Genomic DNA, 13,763 nt, shown 5'->3' on the forward strand with positions numbered 1-13,763 from the left:
GATTAGATTCTGCTTGTTTCCATATAAACGTTGTTCCTTTGGCTATAATCCTCCACACTATGGCTTTCTATTTCCATGAAAACCTTTAACTTTCTCTCACAAAGTGTATGGGTGATGTACGTAGTGGCAAATACTATTCAGACCATAAATATAAACTCCAGCTGTAACTGCACTAAATCTTAAACAGAAAAACTGTACGAAGCAACTTCTTCTTCTTCTTCTGTGCCGTAAATTTGAGCTCATAATCTTGGCTGACTGATAAAATATGTTTGTTTTTAAGAGATTTTGCCAATTCTTTACTTCAAAAATGTTTCCAAAGGTTTCTCTACCTACCTGTCTGTCTTGAGGCACATTTTCCAAAAGCAGCGTGGCGCAGTCCCATGTGTTACATAATAAGTCAATATAATGCATGTCCTGGTCACGCTACTCTGTGGTTGCAACCTTGACTTCCTGTTGAAGCCTCTGGAATGAGATTGTGCCTAAAGACTCTTGATTTCCATAAAAAGATCCACAGCGTGAAAGTGTCGGTGTCTGCGGCACAGAGACAGACAGACAGACAGACAGACAGACAGCTCTGCTTCAACGCCACAGATAAGTCCAGAGTTTATGAAGAGAACAGTAAAGAACCCGGTTACACTGACACATTTGTCTTTGTGTGAAAACAGTCCCACGTGATTTACATGAGTCTGGACACGAGCAGGACGAGCACATTTTACAAACGGACAAACTTTGTTTCTATGACCTTTGGGTGAATTCAGGTCAAATGGGAGACTTTTTGGTGATGGCATCAGAAAACATCCAAACATCAATTCTACTTGATTTTTTGAGTGTTTTCAATTAGTTTTAGGTCTTGTTGTCAGTTTTAATTATTGGTTTAAGTAATAAACAAAACATTTTAGAAACTGTCACCTGAGAAAACTCCTCTGAGCCGAGGGTCTGCTCAGGTAAAGTGGGACAAATAAAAGACATGGTATGTCCCATTGACTGCAGATGCATTTACTCATGTTACTGTGGCCCAAAAGACTTTATACGACCAAACTCTGCTCCCATAAAGTGAATTGGGGACTAAATACCTTCTAAAATTACTTTTTAAAGTTTTAAAATTGTATTTTCACTTGGAAGAAAAAGTACCTGTATCAACAGTGAAATGATTCTTTCAAACTAAACACAGCAGTGATATTGTTCTTAGAGCAGAGTGGCCCAGGACAAAAAGCAGCTCACGTGTTTTTGAGCTGAAACAGTGAAGAGTCTGTTCCTCCTCCACATGGACCTGCTCCATGGACCTGTTCCATCCACTGCTGTTTGGTTGTTTTATTCTTTTTGTGTCTTTCTCTGTTTTTTTAAGCACTTTCCTGATATTATCTTATTTAAATAAAGGCGTCCCACTTTACCTGAATGACAAAAATGTGACCAAATATAAGGTCACATAAGGTCACAACATCTGGCTCAAGAAGAACAAAATATCCTCCAGGAAAAAGAAAAAAAACAACAACCCAAAACTCATTCAGTTAAATTTACAGCCCTGTCACTCAAGACCCCAGTATGACATGTCACTTTTCATGTACGTGTGTAAATATTGTTTTACTTTGTGATGCTGTCAGACTTTTGAAAACTATTGATTTTACACAAAGGTCTGGGGCTTTAAGAACAAGTGATGGACGGCTCTTTAATATTCACATGTAAAAACAGCCTCCTCAAACCCTGAATCGTCCATTTTACCTGAACTCATCCTGTTTCATTTTACATCCTGATGCTCTTACATTAAATAATCTGCATCATGTCATAAATAACACTGGGCTGTTGTTTTTCTGCTGACACTGGACAGACTTTAGGCTTTAGACTTTGACTGACAGTGGACGGACTGACGCAGACAAATTAGAAATACAGTCTGTACATTTGTGTTTATGTGTCTGACGCTCACAGGAGGGCCTGGCTCCACTAAAAGTGTCTAACTCTGCACAGCAAGAGGGATTCTCACCATATTTATGATTCACACACTCAAATGTGTACAACTCAATTCACAGAGCCATATGAATCTGGAGCGAGCCACAGAGGCGTCCGGAGTCAGGTTAAAAGAGCCGCAGAGGCGTCCGGAGTCAAGTTAAAAGAGCCGCAGAGGCCCCCGGACATCGTGCTGAAGAGGAGCGCCCCAGTCAGACACTTTTCCATCAGATCACGCTGGTTTCCTTTACTCTTCTGATCCACAAATACACAACCACACTGTTGTTTTTCTGCAGAGACGTGCAGGATCGTCGGTTCTTATGGATAGCGAGGTCAAGTTTGTTTCGGCGCTGTCTGTTGCTGTTTTAAATGTGTTTTCCAAATCCAGACACGTGTGCAATGGTCGTTGTTTACGAGACATTTTAGGTGCGTCTCTGTTAGGGCGAGTTTCTCTGGTGAGGTGCAGATGTTTCTGTTCTCAAGAAAAGCAACAAAAGACAATTATTTTCCATTTTATCCATGACGTTTTTGCTTGTTGGAAATCAGTATTTATTGGCCGTCATTAATCATCATCAGACTAATCGTACTGAGGGAAAGACTTTGAGATTAAATAAAGTGCATCTGTGCGTCTGTCTAGTATCTTTTATTTCATCAGAGCAACAAAATAAAACAAATACTCTGCACTTTGAGGATTTGTTTTATTTTACTCTTTATATTTTTGCTCTGGTTTGAGTCAGACATTATTTAAAACTGCCTCATCCATGATTCCGTTTCATTTTAGCCGTAATTATGCCTCATAAAGTCCTGGTTTAGATCTCAGAAAGTATCTTAGGTGTGAGATGTTCGTTCACCACTGAATAATCAAACATAATACTTGATGTAATATTAATTTTGTTTGCCGTATACAGCGACTTAACAGTATTTGTCGGTTACGTAACTCTACAGCTGTGACTGAACGGCGCTGAGTGACATCTTGGTTCACTTTGTGTCTGTTTATTCACTCGTCCTGAGCAGGAGCCTCATCGTCAGCTGCCAGACGTCACTTTACACAATATAATGTAACTGTGAAACACATCACTTTTTTTGTGTGGACCAGTGTTTGTAAGTTTTCTGGGAGAGTGGGTTGTATCAGGTGCAGAGTTTGGGTCCAGCTGTGGAGTCACTGTGTTCCTCCGGCTCCTCAGAGATCACATTATTTAGTTTCTGCTCAGGTCATTGAGTGTTGTGTAAGAGGTGGACGTGCTTTTCCAAGTATCAGGGGCTTTGATGTGACGTCACTATGAGCAGATATATATAAAAAAAGAAAGGTTTGGTTCATTTTGTGCAAAAAAAATGCATTTGTTTTTTATTTAACGGAGTCGTAATAAAATAAAAAGAACAAAACCTGCCTAAGTTTGGATTTAATAATGGATAACGTCAGTGTTAGTGCGATTTATTCCATCCGTATTGTAAGTGCAGCCTATTCAAAGCCAATTGTTACTGATATATGATAAAGAATATATATAAAGACAAGGCCTGGCCAAAAAAAAGTAGTTTGCAGTTGGTCCGGTCTAGGTTCAGCAACAGTCTGTGCTCAAAAACCTGAACATACTGAATGACCAGGTTGTTTCATCAATGGATTTTTGGGCATATTCCAACACGACAATGGCAGGATTCATCAGGCTCAAACTGTGACAGAGCAGATCAGGAGCAGGAGACGTCATTTTCACACATGGATCGTCCACCACAGAGTCCAGACCTTAACCCCATTGAGGATCTTTGTGCTGGAGAAGCTTTGAGCAGCGTCAGACTCGACCATCATCAATGCAACATCTTGGTGAGAAATGAATGCAACACTGGATGGAAATAAATCTTGTGACGTTGCAGAAATCGAAACAACGCCACAACGAATGAGCGACGTAATCGAAGCTAAAGGAACAACCAAATATTAGAGAGTGTGACCTTTTTTTTTGGTGGCGACTTTTTTTTTTGACCAGGTTGTGCATAAAACATCTCTGTATTATTATATTACAATTATTGCCAAGTAATTCAGTTAAGTTCATCTTTATTCTGGACTCATGGTCCTTTTTGACAATACAAACAGTAACGTTTATGTTTTAAAAAGACGACCACATCTTGGATTGAAGCGGATTGCACTGAATCTCATATTTGTGAATGACATTATTATTTCATTTTCTGGCTTATTCAGCTGTAAATAAAACTGTACATTAAAGATCATTAGTACAGTTTGCAAAGTGTCGGTCGCACTAGTCCATCGCAGTCTCCTCAAGAGCACCCACAAAGAGCACCCACAAAGAGCACCCACAAAGAGCACCCACAAAGAGCCCCTGCAAAGAGCACCCTTAAAGCGTCATTATAATCCACCTGCAGCCTTTGGAGACGGGTTTTTTTATAACGAGTCCAAAGGTGGGCAGTGTAAATGTGCACAATACGATTTAAACAACATCAACTTTACATCATCAGAACATGAACCAAACTTTAGCATAAAAGTATTAGCTTGAGCTGCATCGTCTATAAACATCATCACCATCATCATCATCTGACATGTGTAAAAATATCTGTAAAGTAATAAACAAAAATAAGGAAACATAAAGTGTAATGCGTATTTTAAAGATCCCCTCACACCGTACACTTCTCCAGGAGCTGCAGCCCAGTGGATTTTCTTATGTCTCTGCTAAAAAACCATAAAAGACCAAGAAATATCTTTTACCGTGATAAACTTTAGTAGTAGTAGTAGTAGTAGTTAACTTTCTCGTGCGTTGTAAAATCGGGTAGAATGAGATGTGGTCTGCAACGCCTATAAATGAAAACGTTTATAAGAAGTGATTTTACGGCTCGTTCGTCTCAGCGGTGGATCCCATTAGACTTAACGCTGTGAGACGTGAGCGGCTCTAAAAGAAGAAGATAAACTCAACGTGATATTTACAGGACGCGGTTTAAATCGTGCGACGCTCATTTGTCCCTCGCCCCAGACGTTTTGAGCCATATGAAGTCACAGCAGAAGTTATCTTACTTTGACTAATGCTCTTTACAGTCTGTGTAATAGCAGTATTTTCCACTCATTTGAAGTATCAGGTTGTTGGTTTGGATGTAACTAATCCCAGAGATCCGCCTGGTGGTTTGAGGGGCACTTTTTGTGTTATTACTGAAGAGATGAGACAGGGGCCATCAGAATAATGAATAGTCCACATGGTTATTGGCTAAAACGGACAAAGGTATAGCTCTATGACGTTAAACAGATTTAGTTTAAACAGATTTACTTTAGTTTACGACTGTGGATCTATAATAAAAAGTGGATTGAACGCAGCGGCCTGTGACACTCTGCCAATTCCATCATTTTACACTCAAACTACGGCAGTGAAATACCCCATAGATCACAGTCTGAAAAGAACACGGCTTCAAGTGTTTAAATATATCGCTCTTTGAAATATTTGAAATTCTACTTTATCAAGGTGGTTTCTTTAAAGTCAAGCCACTAATACTTCAGATACAGTGGAATTATGCCGTGACTGCAGAGGCGCATGTTACAAGTCATACTTTTAAAAAACAGACATGTCCTGAGAGTATTTTAAAGAGTATCAGTACTTTTTTGTATATCCTATAAAGTTTTAAATTGTGTTCATTGCACACACTTCTTTGTATGATTTAGTGTTTTAGCATTTTTATGGTCCATCCTTTCAAAAACATTTAATATTTTTCCTTACAATTACTTTCATTTCCATTTATAAAGTAGAAAAAAAACATCGTGCTTGTGTGTGTTATATAGATTTAATCTACGATACCCGTGGATCATTATGGTATAATTTGCAGATTTCAATCTAAAACTACTGAAACAGTGGTTCTTAACCTGGTTCGATCGAACCCAAGGGTTCGGTGAGTCAGTCTCAGGGGTTCGGCGCAGGTCAAGACACACACTCGACTCATATAGTTCGTGGACTCGAGCGTCTCCAGACTCTGGCCGTGTCCCAATTTGACAAATGCACCTTTGATGTGTCTATCGAAGAACCCGCACGACTTAAATGAGCCGTTCGAACGGCATAAAAACATAAAACGACATAAAAACGAAGAAAAGGAACAGACTTTGCTGTGAAAATGACATGGGAGTGGCCAAGGTGAAGCATTTCTGACCTGGTCTCTCAAAGGCGACAGCAGAAGTCACTGATTTGCAGTAAATATTCATTATTATTTTAGCCTGATGGAAATGAGGAGATGGGTGTGAGTTAAAATGTTAAAAAAGAATAAATAGCATAAATACAATAAGTTCATTATTGGAATACATAAGGTTAAAAATTTAAATCATTTCAGTGTGGTAGAATTCAGCTAAACAGTTCTGTTTAGCTGTGCATATGACTGACAGGTTTTTATTCTGCACTCTTCTCTTTTAATGTTGATTTTATGATGATTATTTGTGATTATTTATGTTTGATTTGTGTGATTTTAATGTCTTTCTTATTCTGTAAAGCACTTTGAATTACCCTGTGTACGAATTGTGCTATACAAATAAACTTGCCTTGCCTAGAATTAAAAAAGGTCATGTCTGTGTGAAAAGGTGTGTGTGTCATTTGTTGTGAGTTCACACATTGTACTGGTTTTATTCTTTGAACAGTGATGTTAATGCACGGTTCATTTTGTGCACCAGTAAAACAAACATGTGTCTTGAATTTGAAGAAAATAATATTTTATTTTTCAATGAAGAAGGGTTTGGTGAATGTGCATGTGAAACTGGTGGGGTTCAGAACCTCCGGAGACCCACCGGACTAACAGAAACACTTCACTGACATCCACGTTACAAATCTGTGCTGTCCAGTTGGAGCCGACGTCTTTGTAAACGACGTCACAATAAAAAGTGCAGGAGCTGTCGTCTTGATCTCTGCACGTCACACTGACACTGACCATGTGACGCTGCTCAATCCGACACGTGTCACAGGTTAAGAAAATAAACCTGGAGAACGAAGTCGGTCCAGAGCAGTGAGCGTGAAAACAGCTGATGTCGACATGGAGTCTTGAAAATAAGAGATTAAAGATCGTTCAAATGCACAAATCACTGTGAATACAAGAAAACAACTATAACATAGTTAAAAACTCAGGAAAGGATTTAAAAGAAGAGAAAATACTTTTTTACTCTTGCTTGAGTAATTTCTTGGACTATTGCCAAATACTTCTACTTGTGCAGTATTATTATGCAGTACTCTTTATTCTTTCTTGAGTCATTTTTTGGCTCCACCGTTGTGGCACTTTGCTCTTTGTGCAGGTCTTGAGCTCAGATAAATGGAGATTTGTGAAAATAAGACGCTCTCTATGAAAGTATGACATTGACAACAAAACTGACAAAAGATCAATTAAAATAATTATCAACCGCGTCAGCAAATCATTTAAAGACTGTGGGACTTTTTAAACTTTTGCTGAAATATTCTGAAGAATCTGGATCATAACAAACATTTAAGTTTGTCCATTTGAACTAATCATATGTTTTTGGTCACAGATTAAAAAACAAAAAGAAATTCATTTATTTTTTTTGGAAGTTCTTCCAATTAAAGATCCAAGAAATCCATTTTTGTAGTTGGAGCCAGCTGTGGACATTTTTAGTGCTCATGTTTCTGAATCTAAATTAAGTTAAGATAAATGTCAAATATAAATGGCCTAAACCCAATAAAACTTCGATCCAGAGTTGGAAAATGGTTTTACTTTTGAGGAACAACACATTTACAAGAGTGTGAAGTGGAAATAGGAGTTATATAAGGTCGTGGAAAAGGCTGGAGGCTAATACAGAACACAAACACTGGCACTTCTGCTAAATTACACTGTATTAAATGATTATAGGCTGAAGAACGCGGTTAACATGTCAAATCCTAAAACTGAGGTGGTCCTGACTGATCCCAGCGCACGATCTGGAGACGGGTCCCGGCTCTATGGAGCCCAGAGTTACTGACGGGTGAAGGACGGGTCAAATGCAGAGGACAAATGTTTCATTTCAGGAACTATAACTTGTACTTTAACCTTAACCTTGAACGAACTGTTGAAAATGAAGTTCAAATAAGCGTCAATATTTTCAGTCAGGTCTGAAGAAAAATAAATATCAAATCTAATTTATCTGGAGAGGACACAGTCATAAGTGTCTTGCCGAGGGACACAAAGTCAGTATGACATAACTGCATCCACAAAACCACAAAACCACAGTGGAGTCCACGTGAAAAACAAGTATTACACAGAAAACCACGGAAGGCATCGTAATCTCATTATTATCTCATTACGCCCAAACCTCCTGCCAACTCACTCCACATCTTTCCAATTTCACTGTGGTCCATGTAAATACTTAAAATTCCAATAAAATAATTTGTCAAATTTGCAGAGTAATGTCATTAATCAACAAAGCACCACATCATCACGGCCTTTTTAAACTCAAATCCATTTTTTCACAACACGAAAAACATTTTCCCTCCAAAAAACCTTTGTCCAGTGACAGAAAAACAGGTTATGTTGTAATTTTTTTTTCAGAAATCCTTCCAGAGCAGGCAGTACAATGAGGAACAGTAGAGTTATGTCTCATACGCTGTTGAAATAAGCTGCGAGCGTTTTCTTCTGATCAGCAGTGCGTTGGTGGAGGTTAAGGGCAGAAATTGATGACTCACAACCCAAATATTCACAATGACTTCCAGGAATGTGTTATTCTTGTAGCAAAAAAAAAAAAAAATAGGATGAAAAATCTGTGTAGCGTTGGCCGAGGCTCCTCAACATCACATTTGTGTCTATTGTTTTGGCGCTGTTGCTAAGGACACTATCTTTTCGTAATGGGCCTTTTGACGTCAAACTCAGAGCTTGAGCCTTCTCCCTGTAATCTCAGCAGACGTCTTCAAGGTGCTGTCTGGTGGAGCTGAACCCGCCCGAGGCTTCTTTTTCTCACTTTCTTGGCGCGGGTGTTTCATTCATTTCGGGCAACGTGTTTACATGCTAGCAGAGCGTTGAGTGATTCCACCTGGTTACGAGCGCTCCGGTCTGCCAGCAGGTCGGACCGTTTCTCTCAACAGATTTGTGACACTCGGCACGTGCCCCAGACAGTTAAAAACATGCCTTCACTTTTTCCTTCGTTAGACATTGTGACAGTTTTATTTCGAGACAAGGTTGAAATTTATATCAGGCAAATAGGACCAATATATGGGAGCGCACACGAGGGATTTCTTAAAGCGAGTGATTCCCGAGCATCAGGAGCAGATTTTTTTCCATTCTTCCACGGCAAAATATTTCCATTTCATTTGTGGGAAGTTACGGAGCGGCCGACCTGACAGCGGTGACAGTAAAAAGCTGGTGACACCTGTGACATTTTCCAGTAGTCCCGTGTCAGCGAGAAGCATGTGGGGCCCCGACCTGCAAATGAGCCGCTCGGGTTTGGACGTCCACTCGCCGATGTCTTACTACGACCACAATGTCAACATGATCAGGCTGTGGTTTGGATGTTTCTATAGCAGATACCTAACGCTTTCACTGCGTCTTTTTGTATGATTTTTGGCCCAGAGCTTCAATCGGACAGTGAGAAGTAAGAAACGGAGGTAAAAAAGACGAGAACTTTGTGAAATCCTGCAAGCGCTGTTGAGATTTTGGACTCGAAACAAATATTTAATTGAATAAAACTGTAAATTAAGGTAATGTGACTTGGCCTATTCTGGGTTTGCAGGTTTCCCATGTCAAACTGGATAAGAGTTACTATGTTTACGTTATTTTACACGCCAAACAACACTTGGATCGACGCCTCCTGTTGGATGGAGGTCATTATAACGCTGAAACACTGGACTACACTCAGATGCTTTCAATCTTTCAATCGCTCGCCTCTGGGATCATCTTTTCTTGAACATGTAGTCCGCATCTATCCACGGTTACGGTAATGCCAACGTGTGCCAGTTCTGTAATGTAACGTTTTGTGAAAAATATCGACGGGTAATTGTGATTATTGTGACATAGTTGCGGTCGATGTATCGGTCTGTCGTGGTGGAGAAGGAGCTGAGTCGAAAGGCAAAACTCTCGATTTACCTTTCCTGCCTTGAACTACGGTCATGAGCTCTGGGTAATGACCGAAAGAACAAGATCGCAGATACAAACGGTCGAAATTATCTAAATTATTGGCCCATAGCTTTAATTGGACAGTGGGTAGTACGTCGTGGAGCTGAGATAAAGAGACTAGAACTTTGTGAAACCCTGCGAGGTGGACGATTTCGCTGCAGATTGTCAGTGTGAATAGGTGGAGCTCAGTCACACGGGAGGAGCTCGGAGTAGAGTCACTGCTCCTCCATGTCAAGAGGAGCAGCTGAGGGGATGTTCTGGGCCTGTCCCATTGGAAGGAGGAATCGGGGAAGGCCCAGGACACGCTAGATCAGGGGCGTCAAACTCATTTTCACACAGGGCCACATCAACAAAATGGGTCGCTCTCAAAGGGCCAGATGTAAATGTAAGATAAATGTCACTAAATATAATGTCAAATAAATGCAACTACTTTTCACTCCTGTTAATGAACCGTTTCTATATTTATTACTTATTCAAGTTACAAATATTCCATATGGATTTGCATAGATATGAAAAAATGGCTGTTTAACTGTGTATCTCCTGATAAATCGATATTTTAATACCATTCCTTTTAATTTACTTTGTCGCGGGCCACATAAAATGACGTGGTGGGCCATATTTGGCACACGGGCCTTGAGTTTGACACATGTGCGCTAGAGGGAGGAGCTGGAACACATGTCTGGGGTGAGGGGAGTCTGGATGATGACCCGGCCCCAGATAATCGGAAAGAAAATGGATGGATTCTGGTCAAAGTTCACATTTTAAACTCAACAACAGCAAATAAAACCAAACTGACACGTTAATAATCACATATAAACACGTTTGCACTGATCTAAACTACAGACTTAGCAGTTTTTTTTTACGAGAATAAGAACTGTGTCGCCTGGAGGAAATGATAGTACTTAAAAAATGCAACCTCTGCGATTTGAAACTGTTATTTCAATTTGATTTCGATCACCGTAATCTTCCAACGCTAACTGTGGCTACAAGTTTGTACCTCTAAATACTTCAAAAAACGTTTAAACAGACTGTATATATAATCAAAAGTATTTAACGTTATACAGGAGCAGAGGGAGGCAAAGAAAATCCAAGGAAATCACACTGGTGGAGGAATCTAAAAGCCTTTTATTATTACACGGAGGGGGATTTTTTCAGATTATTTACTACTTTTTAAGCTTGTCCAACCTTTCACCATTGTGCTTAAGACGGCGATGTGATGGTCTCTTGTCAAAGGGGCCTTCAGGAGGTATTTACTGGTGTATTTACAGGTCTTATAATGAGTGCAATTAAAGTTAAGCACTCCCTAAAGCCATATGGAACATGTTCAAGAGGTCTGCAGCTCTGTTACAATGGAAGAGTAAAAACTGTAAAGACCAAACAGAGCCCTCTCGCTGTGAGTCCAAGGAGAAAGGCGCAAAAAACGCAAAATAGTAAACATAAATTAGTTAGTTTCAGGCACGACATTTAGCCATCAAAAGCAGCTTAAAAGAATAAATACGCATCTGGTCTTTCTCTGCACGACTATTATAAATAAAACTGTGTGTTGTTGGTTGAAAATGGTCGTTTAATCCAGTTTTTAGTCGTTGTTTTGCTCCGTTTTAACCCAATTTTGGCCTATACTTCATGCACGGTCACTTGAATTCGCTACGTTTTTAAATATCGTCTGCGATGGCACTCGGTGTAAAATGATTGAGAGCCTCTTTAAAAAGTTTCCAGCCAAAATTTTATAGAGCACTAATGTGAGTACCTGGGTTTCTTTTCTGGGTCAGCAGATGTAACTCATAAATATTCTAACTATTTTTTTCCAAATCTGGCGCACGGAAGGGTCATTGCGTCTCTGCCACAACTTCACACATTTTTTGCAGCAACTCTGAGGAAAAAAAAACCTACTTGTATTTAAGGAGAGTCATATATTATCAAGAGGCCTGTGAAATAATACTGAAAGTGTTGGTTTGAAGATGCAAGATTAGTCTGATCTGAAGGTCTGAGCTCAAACTGCGGACAAAAACAACAGAAACTTTACTTTTTGCACATTTGTGTTTGGTTTTTCAGAACATTCACTTTTCGTGCAGCACCTGAACCTGAAACGAGCCGTCTCTGAAATGTTTTTGCACATTTCTGATGGATATTTTACGTGAATATGGGGTGAATGTGATTGTTATCTGGAGTAATCATCTCATCCATATTTTTAACTCCTGACAATATTGTTGCGATCCAGAAATGTTAATAAGAAATGTGCTAAAATATGTCTCCAAGTGATTCGACTGAGCTTCACATGTGGCACATATCATGAATGAACAGTAAAATTAACAACAAATGTGCAGTAAAATCATTACTTCTGTTTAATTTATAGTTTAAATCTCATCTTTAACCTGTTGATTTGCTCATTTTCCACATAACAAAACCAGCGACTGCATTATTAACCTTTTTTTGACGTCTCACACCTCTAGAAGGCCCGGGCCTCGCTGACGGACATGGCGGCCATGTTGGAGAGGTCTGCTTGTTCTCCTGGATGGTCCGTGCTGCAGAGCGGTCTGGCTTATGCCAGGAATGCACTCAGGTTCTCCTCCAGAAGTCCTGACGTCAGCAATGGCCTTGGATCAGAAATAAGCCACTCATAATGAAAACAGAGTCGAGAAAGAGCCGGTACTTTGCATAATACGGTCGATTTAAGTCTCTGCTTATGTTCAGAATAAGAGAGCACTTTACAAGGTTATCGTACTTTAGAAACATCACTGCACACACTTTACAGGAATGTGGCATTATCTCTGCGGACGCTTGTTCTTTCCTTTTTTTAGAGTAACAGTGTGAGTCACTATTTGAGGCTGAAACTAGTATCGAAAGTACAAATTTGTTTGAACAAGTATCGATATGGACAAAAAGGTCAAAGTTGGACTTTTTCTCAATGTTGATTCCTGATCTTTAACAGAACCGTTAAAACATCTGGAAGAACTGGAGGATCTGTCGTTATTAGGGACATTTGATCTTTTGTATTAAATGTTTATCTTTGTTGTATTGAAATCTGCATTGAGTTACATTTTTTTTTCATAAAATACAGGATAAAAAGCTTAGACTCCAAAATGAAGGAGCGAGAGTCTTACAGATAAAAATCTAACACATAATATGTTTGTGTTTCAACAGAAAACATGTAAAGACTCATTAATCCAGCGCCTGGAGACTTCAGAGTTTATTATGTTCTACTGATACTTTGAAGGTCTTTTCCTGAACAGAGATTACTGCTGTTTGAGACTTTTTTGATGAGGCTTAATAACAATCAAATAGTCATTAGTTTTGACTTCAGGATTAAGTTCTATAATCACAGCGGTAAAACTGTGTGTGAATACAGAGCCTGTCGTCATGGAAACACACGGACAACAACAGTAAAACACAATCACAGGAGATAAGAGTGAAATAAGAGTGAAATAAGAGTGAAATAAGAGTGAAATAAGAGTGATATAAGAGTGAAATAAGGATGAAATAAGAGTGATATAAGAGTGATATAAGCGTGATATAAGAGTGAAATAAGAGTGAAATAAGAGTGATATAAGGATGAAATAAGAGTGAAATAAGAGTGATATAAGAGTGATATAAGAGTGAAATAAGAGTGATATAAGAGTGAAATAAGGATGAAATAAGAGTGAAATAAGAGTGATATAAGAGTGATATAAGAGTGAAATAAGGATGAAATAAGAATGATATAAGAGTGATATAAGAGTGAAATAAGGATGAAATAAGAGTGATATAAGAGTGAAATAAGAGTGAAATAAGAG

General features: G+C 39.1%; 1 protein-coding gene across 1 annotated transcript in view; it reads right to left on the bottom strand.

The window, feature by feature from the left end:
* LOC117380703 (A disintegrin and metalloproteinase with thrombospondin motifs 15-like) overlaps window positions 1–13,763 on the bottom strand; it is a 246,113-nt gene that overhangs the window by 42,674 nt on the left and 189,676 nt on the right. The gene's annotated exons all lie outside the window — the stretch shown is intronic.

This window comes from Periophthalmus magnuspinnatus, chromosome 13 (assembly GCF_009829125.3).
Source record: "Periophthalmus magnuspinnatus isolate fPerMag1 chromosome 13, fPerMag1.2.pri, whole genome shotgun sequence".
NCBI classification, from domain to species: Eukaryota; Metazoa; Chordata; class Actinopteri; order Gobiiformes; family Gobiidae; genus Periophthalmus; species Periophthalmus magnuspinnatus.